This window comes from Rhinolophus sinicus, chromosome 16, assembly GCF_057876585.1.
Source record: "Rhinolophus sinicus isolate RSI-liver-muscle chromosome 16, RSI-T2T, whole genome shotgun sequence".
In the NCBI taxonomy this organism is placed as follows: Eukaryota; Metazoa; Chordata; class Mammalia; order Chiroptera; family Rhinolophidae; genus Rhinolophus; species Rhinolophus sinicus.
Window position 1 is genome coordinate 100,553,673 of NC_142516.1, and position 6,586 is coordinate 100,560,258.

General features: G+C 36.9%; 1 pseudogene; it reads right to left on the minus strand.

Moving 5' to 3' along the window:
- Positions 1 to 440: 440 nt before the first annotated feature.
- LOC109449809 (homeobox protein DLX-4 pseudogene) lies at positions 441 to 6,305 on the minus strand (annotated as a pseudogene).
- Between the last annotated feature and the right edge of the window lie 281 nt (positions 6,306 to 6,586).

Below are 6,586 nucleotides of genomic sequence, written 5' to 3' on the forward strand. Positions count from 1 at the left end.
TCTCTGGCGGCTGGGTTGGAGAAACAGGAAACAGGAGCCACATGATCCGCAACCCTGACTCCGCCACTTGCTAGCTCAGCCACCATCTTCTTGCTAGCCCCCATTTTCTAAGAGAGTAGCCATGGCAGTTATATTACTGGCCAGTGGCTCACTGGTTACAGCTGACAGCCAACTAGCCACAGCTGATGGCCATCCAATCACAGTTGATGGCCATTTACTACCTGAGCCAGCACCTTTCCATGTGAGGCCGAGAACCTGGAAACTGCTCTCTGGGGCTCTGTCCACACAGTCCATCCCATCTTTTTTCTCCTCTAGCTCCTCATCCTCCTGAGAAAACCCATCTGGAGCTGGTTTCCTCTTGGCCCAGAAAGGGTGTAGGTAGGTGGTAGGGTCCTGAGCTTTGTAGGAGGGCTGGGGGCCTGACCTGTCCTTGCCCAGGCTCACATCATCTGAGGTGGAGGCAGAACATCTGGGGAGTGATGCTGATAACAGGCTCCAAAGCTGTTGCCATAGCGCCCACTGGTCAGAGCCCCTGCCTTGGGTAGATCCCAGAGACATAGAAGCGGAGGGGAGCAGGGAATCAGGGAGAGGGGCCTATTGGGAAGTCCCCTTTCTGTCCCCCAGAGTTCTGCTTAAGGAGCTTCTTGTTTTGGAAGGTTTGTTCTGAAACCAGATCTTTACCTGGGTCTGGGTGAGGCTGAGCTGCTCGGCCAGCTGGGCCCTCTCCGCAGCTCCAGGTACTGCGTGTGCTGGAAATGCTGGTTTAGATGCAGCTGAGAGCTCCAGTAGATGGCCCCTGGTTTGTGCAGCTTTTTGGTTAGGGACTGCAGATGCCGTCCCGAGGGCTCTGGGGACAGCGGGAACTCCTCCGGGTCTGTCACCTGCTGACGCTGAGAGGGCTAAGAGATTGCCATGGGTTGTTGGCAAGGCAGGTAGGCATCTCCGGGGGTTGCTGGCACGGTATAGGGCAGGAGGTGACCATACGGCCCAGAGTAGGACAAATTGGAGGCTGCTGGGTTGTCGGGAACAGGCCTAGAGGGTAGGTCGGCATTACCTGTGGGACGGGGTATGTGTGTGATAGACTGGATTATTTTTAAAAGGAGGTTTTGGTAGACTTTATCTCCCTAACATTGTTTAAGAGCAGTTGCCTAAATGTGGTGAACAACATGCTGGCACACAGTGAGCACTCCACATTGCTAAGTGCATTTACCTGGTCACCGGGCCTCACTATAGAGTCCATATGGATAACCTGAAATGATCTTCAGTGTGTATTTTGCATGAGAATGAATTCTGAGTTATGAAAATGTCTCTTCTAATTTATCACTAAACAAACTCATAACAATACATTTACTTTGTAAATTTTCACATATGTGTTAATCTTATTTGAGCATTTTAACTGCCTCGTGAAACAGTGAAGTAATCTTCCCATTTTATATTTGGTTAAACCATATGAAATTGCTAATACTTTATGAGTTTTGACCTATGAAAATAGCGATTATATGAGATCCAAACTAAAAGGTGAGGAAATTGGAGAGGTTAAGATAGGCAAGGGAGAGTTATTGGTAGAGTTTAATGACTCCTATAATATGTCTCCAGCCTAGATTACTCCAAGGGACTGTAGACCCATCATCTTTTCTTCATCATTTAGTATTTCAAATTTAACATGCTCTAATCAAAAGTCATAGAGTGGCTAAATGGATTAGAAAAATAAGTATATGCTGCCTATAAAAGACTCAATTTAGCTTTAAAGACAAATACAGAGAAAGTAAAGGGATGGAAAAAGATACTCCATGCAAATGGAAACCAAAAGAAAGCAGGGGAAGATACACTTATATCATACAAAATAGGCTTTAAGCCAAAAAGCATGATAGCAGATAAATAAGGTCATTATATAATGATAAAGGGGTCAATCCAATATAGGATATAACATTTGTAAAGATACACTCAACATAAAAGCACCTAATTATATATGGTAAATATTAACAGACCTGAAGAGAGAACTAGATAGCCATACATTAATACCAGAGGACTTCAATATCCTGCTATCAGCAAAGATCATCCAGACAACAACAACAAAAACCAATAAGGAAATACAGGACTTAAACTATATGCTGTGTCAGATGGACTTAACATATATATATATATATATATATATATATATATATATATATATATATATATATATATACACACACACACAGAGAACATTCCATTAAAAAGCAACAGAATATACATTCTTCTCAAACATGCATAGAACATTATCTAGGATAAATGGTATGTTAGGCTACAAAATAAGTTTTAATAAATTTAAGAAGATTGAAATTATATCAAGCATCTTTTCCAACCACAATAATATGAAACCAGAAATCAATTACAAGAAAAATACTGGAAAATTCACAAATATGTGGAGATTACACAACATGCTCCTGAACATTAAAGGGGTCAAAGAAGAAATTAAAAGAGAAATAAAAGATACTTTGAAATAAATGAAAATGGAAATACAATATACCCTAACTTAAGGGATATAGCAAAAGCTGTTCTAAGATGGAAGTTCATAGCTATAAAAACCTACATTAGGAAAGAAGAAAAATGTCAAGTAAAAAACCCAACTTTGTAACTCAAGGAAATAGAAAAACAAGAGCAAACTGAGCCTAAAGTTAGTAGAAGAAAGGAAATAAATATCTGAGTAGAAATAGACTTAAAAGTCAACAGAAAAGATCAATGAACTAAAAAGCTAGTTTTTAAAAGATAAAGTTGACAAACCTTTAACTAGACTCACTAAGAAAGAGAGAGAACTCAAATTAATAAAATTAGAAATGAAAGAGGATACACTACAACTGTTGCCATAGAAATACAAAGGATCATAAGAGACTACTGTGAACAATTTTACACCAATAAATTGGGCAACCTAGAAGAAATGGATAAATTCCTAGAAGCATACCAACTACCAAGACTGAATCATGAGGAAATAGAAAATCTGAACAGAACAATCGCTAGTCAGCTTATGTAACCAGTAATCAAAAAGCTCCCAACAAAAGTCCAGGACCATTCACTTCACAGGTATATTCTACTAATCATTTAAAGAAGAATTAATCCTTTTCAATCTCTTCCAAAAAAACAGAAGAGGAGAGAACAATTCCACTTATTTTATGAGGCCTGTATTACCCAGGTACCAAAGCCAAGCAAGGACACTACAAGAAAATTACTGGTCAGTATCACTACTGAACATATAGCTGCAAAAATCCTCAATCACATACTAGCAAACTGAATTTAACATTACTTTAAAATAAATCCGATTTGATCATACACCATGATCAAGTGGGATTTTTTCCTGGGATGCAAGGATGGTTCAGTATCCACAAATCAAGGTGGTACACCACATAAGAACCATATGATCATCTCAATTGATGCAGAAATATCATGTTGCAAAATTCAATATCCATTTATGATGAAAAGTTGCAACAAACTGGGTCTAGAGGGAACATACCTCAACATAAATAAGGCCCAAATAAGACAAGATCACACCTAATATACTCAATGGTGAAAAGCTGGAAGCATTTCTTCTAAGATCAGAAACAAGACAAGGATGCCCATGCCACTTTAATATGGTACTGGAAGTCCTAGCTAGAGAAATTAGGCAAGAAAAAATGTCATTGAAATTGGAAAGTAAGAAGTAAAATGTCTTTACTTGCAGATGACATGATATAATATATAGAAAACCCTAAAGATTCCACCAATAAACTGTTAGAACTAATCAAATCCGATAAATTTTCAGAATTCAGAATCAATATACAAAAATCAGTGTGCTTCTATACTTTCTTCACTTATACACTGGTAGGTGAAATAGGTCCTCTAGACAAAGACAAATACTGTATGATCTCGCTTACATATGAAATAAAAAACCTGAATTTAATAGAGAACAGATTGGTGGTTGCCAGAGGGGTTTGAAGGTGTGGGAAATGGGTAAAGGAGGTCAAAAGCGGTCAAAAGGTACAAACTTCATGTTATAAGACTAATAAGTCCAATGCACAGCATGGTGGGCATAGTTAACAATACTGTACTTACGAAAGTTGATTGAGAGTAAATCTTAAAAGTTCTCATCTCAAGAAAAATCTAACTGCGACGTGATGAATGTTAATTAGACATTGCGGTGATCATTTCTCAGTATATGTACATACGTAAACCCTATGTTGTACACCTTAAACTAGTACAATGTTAATATGCCAATTATATCACAATAAAACTGGGGGAAAATATCATGGTAAAAACTGAACTTCAAATTCTCCACAAAGTCCTCTTTTACCATCTTTCCCATCTCAGCAAATGGCAACTTTATCTTTCCAAGAGTTCAGGCTACAAAACTATGGCTATCTTTGACTCTTTTTTTTCTTCACACTCATGTTTAGCCATCAGTAAATCCGTCAGCTCTACTTTTGAATTATAAATAAATAATACCACTTCTTTCCATGCTGTACAAGCTACCATCTTCCTTATCCTAGATTATGATAGTAGCTTCCTAACTGGTTACCCTGTGTTCACCACTGCTTGTTGAGAGTATTCTTTTCATACAGAATGACCTTTTAAATATCTAACTTTGATTATATCACTTTCATGCTAAAAATGCTCTGGTCAACATCATTAAAAATCCTACAAAACCCTAGGTCCCATACCCCCAATAGCCTTTTTGATTTTATCTTCTCAAAAACATTTCTGCCTCAAGGCTTTCACATATTTAGTTTTTTTTCTACTTGTAATTCTCTTCTTTAATATTTTAAAAATTCCAATTGTAAATACTTCACATATTTCTAATTGTAAATGCTTCTCTAAGAGATCACTTAAAAAGTAATCATAATATCAATATCACACCTAAAAAGTAAACTATAATTTCATAATGTCATCTGATATCCAAAGTTTACATTTCCCTAGTTTTCACAATATAAAAGAAAATTTTTGTTCAAATTAGTATCCAAGGGAAGTCCACACATTGCATTTGCTTAATGTCTCTTAAGACACGTTTAATCTTTAAGAGTTCTCTCTCTCACCACTTTTTAAAAGTTCTTTGTGTCTTTAAAAAAAAAAAAAAAGACTGGGTCTTTTGTGGTATAGAATTTCCCGCATTCTAGATAGACATAACATGTTTATCTCCTTTTTATTCCCCCAACCTTGTTGTTAGAGTAGACCTGGAGGCTAGATCAGATTCAAATTTGATTTTTTTCCCCACAAATATTTTACAGGTGGATCTCTATATTGCTTATTGCATTACTTTAGGGTGGTTATAATGTTTGTCTCTCTTTTTGTGATGTTTTTTAGTAGATTCACATATTGACTTAATTCAATTTAGCCACTAGAGGTCAGGACTTTATTTTTAAAATAAGTACTTCATAAAGGATCTAGACTCAAGTTTTGTAAAACAGTGAAAAAAGTCTATATTAATGAACTGCCATTATTTGTAATTTCTGGATAAAGTTTTTTGACTCTTAAATACAAATGTTGTTTGCTTTAAAAAGTTAAATATTGGTTGCTTTAAAAAGTTAAATATTATGTTTGCAACATAATTTTTCCATTTTTAACCATTATCACTGTGCTAAAATTATGTTTCCTGTACTCTATAAGTTTGTCAGTTTATATGCTCCTCTAACTATACACAATACTCTGGATGGTAAAACAGGAAAGATAGGACAGTAGCAGGAATACCGGTGAAACAGAACGTGGGAAAAAGGACTGGTAGCAGAGAGGAGGAAGTAAGGTAAATTTCCATCTCTGTGGCTGCAGTGGGAGCCTGAAGCTGTGCTTCTGCCCTGGGACTGTTGTCGGGAAGGTTTCCCAGGGCGCTCTCTAGAGCTTTGTATGAAACACGCCTTGCTATTGGCTGGGCAGCCTTGTGAGTCTAAAGTTTTTCGATTTAATCATTTTAAGAGTTTTGATCAGGGATGCTGATGTGTTTGTTTTTTTTTGTATTCTTCACAAGTAGGAAAAACTTAACTCAGTAAATTACTGGCTAAAAGCCTTATGTCAAAACAATAGATGAGTATGATTATAACAATACATTTTTTGAATTGTGTCTTTTCTTCAGTTACAATTCTACAGGGGTGCAAGAATATGGACCACACTCAGATAATCCAGGTTTAGATTCTGACACCACTTTACTATGGTATCTTGTAACATGACCACTTTGAGCTTCTGTTTATCTCTGTGTGAAGTGGGACCAATAAGACCTGGAACTTCCAAGGTGGTTGCAAGAATTGGGTTTCCTTCTTGTCTTATTAGTTGCTTCTACTTACTCTCCCTTGCTGGATCTTCTGCATAGTCCCAACCTCATTTCTTTTTATTGCTAAACAGTATTCCATTGTATGGATATGTCACATTTTATTTATTCATCAGTTCATGGACATTTGGTTTGTTTCCACTTTTTAACTGTATTGATTAATGCTGTTATAAACATCCGTGTACAAGTTTTAGTGTGCATATCTTTTCATTTATCTTGGGTATTTACCCAGGAGTCGACTTAGTAAGTCATGTGGGAACTCTATATTTAACATTTTGAGGAAGTGCCAGACTGTTTTTCAAAGTGACTGTGTCATTTTAC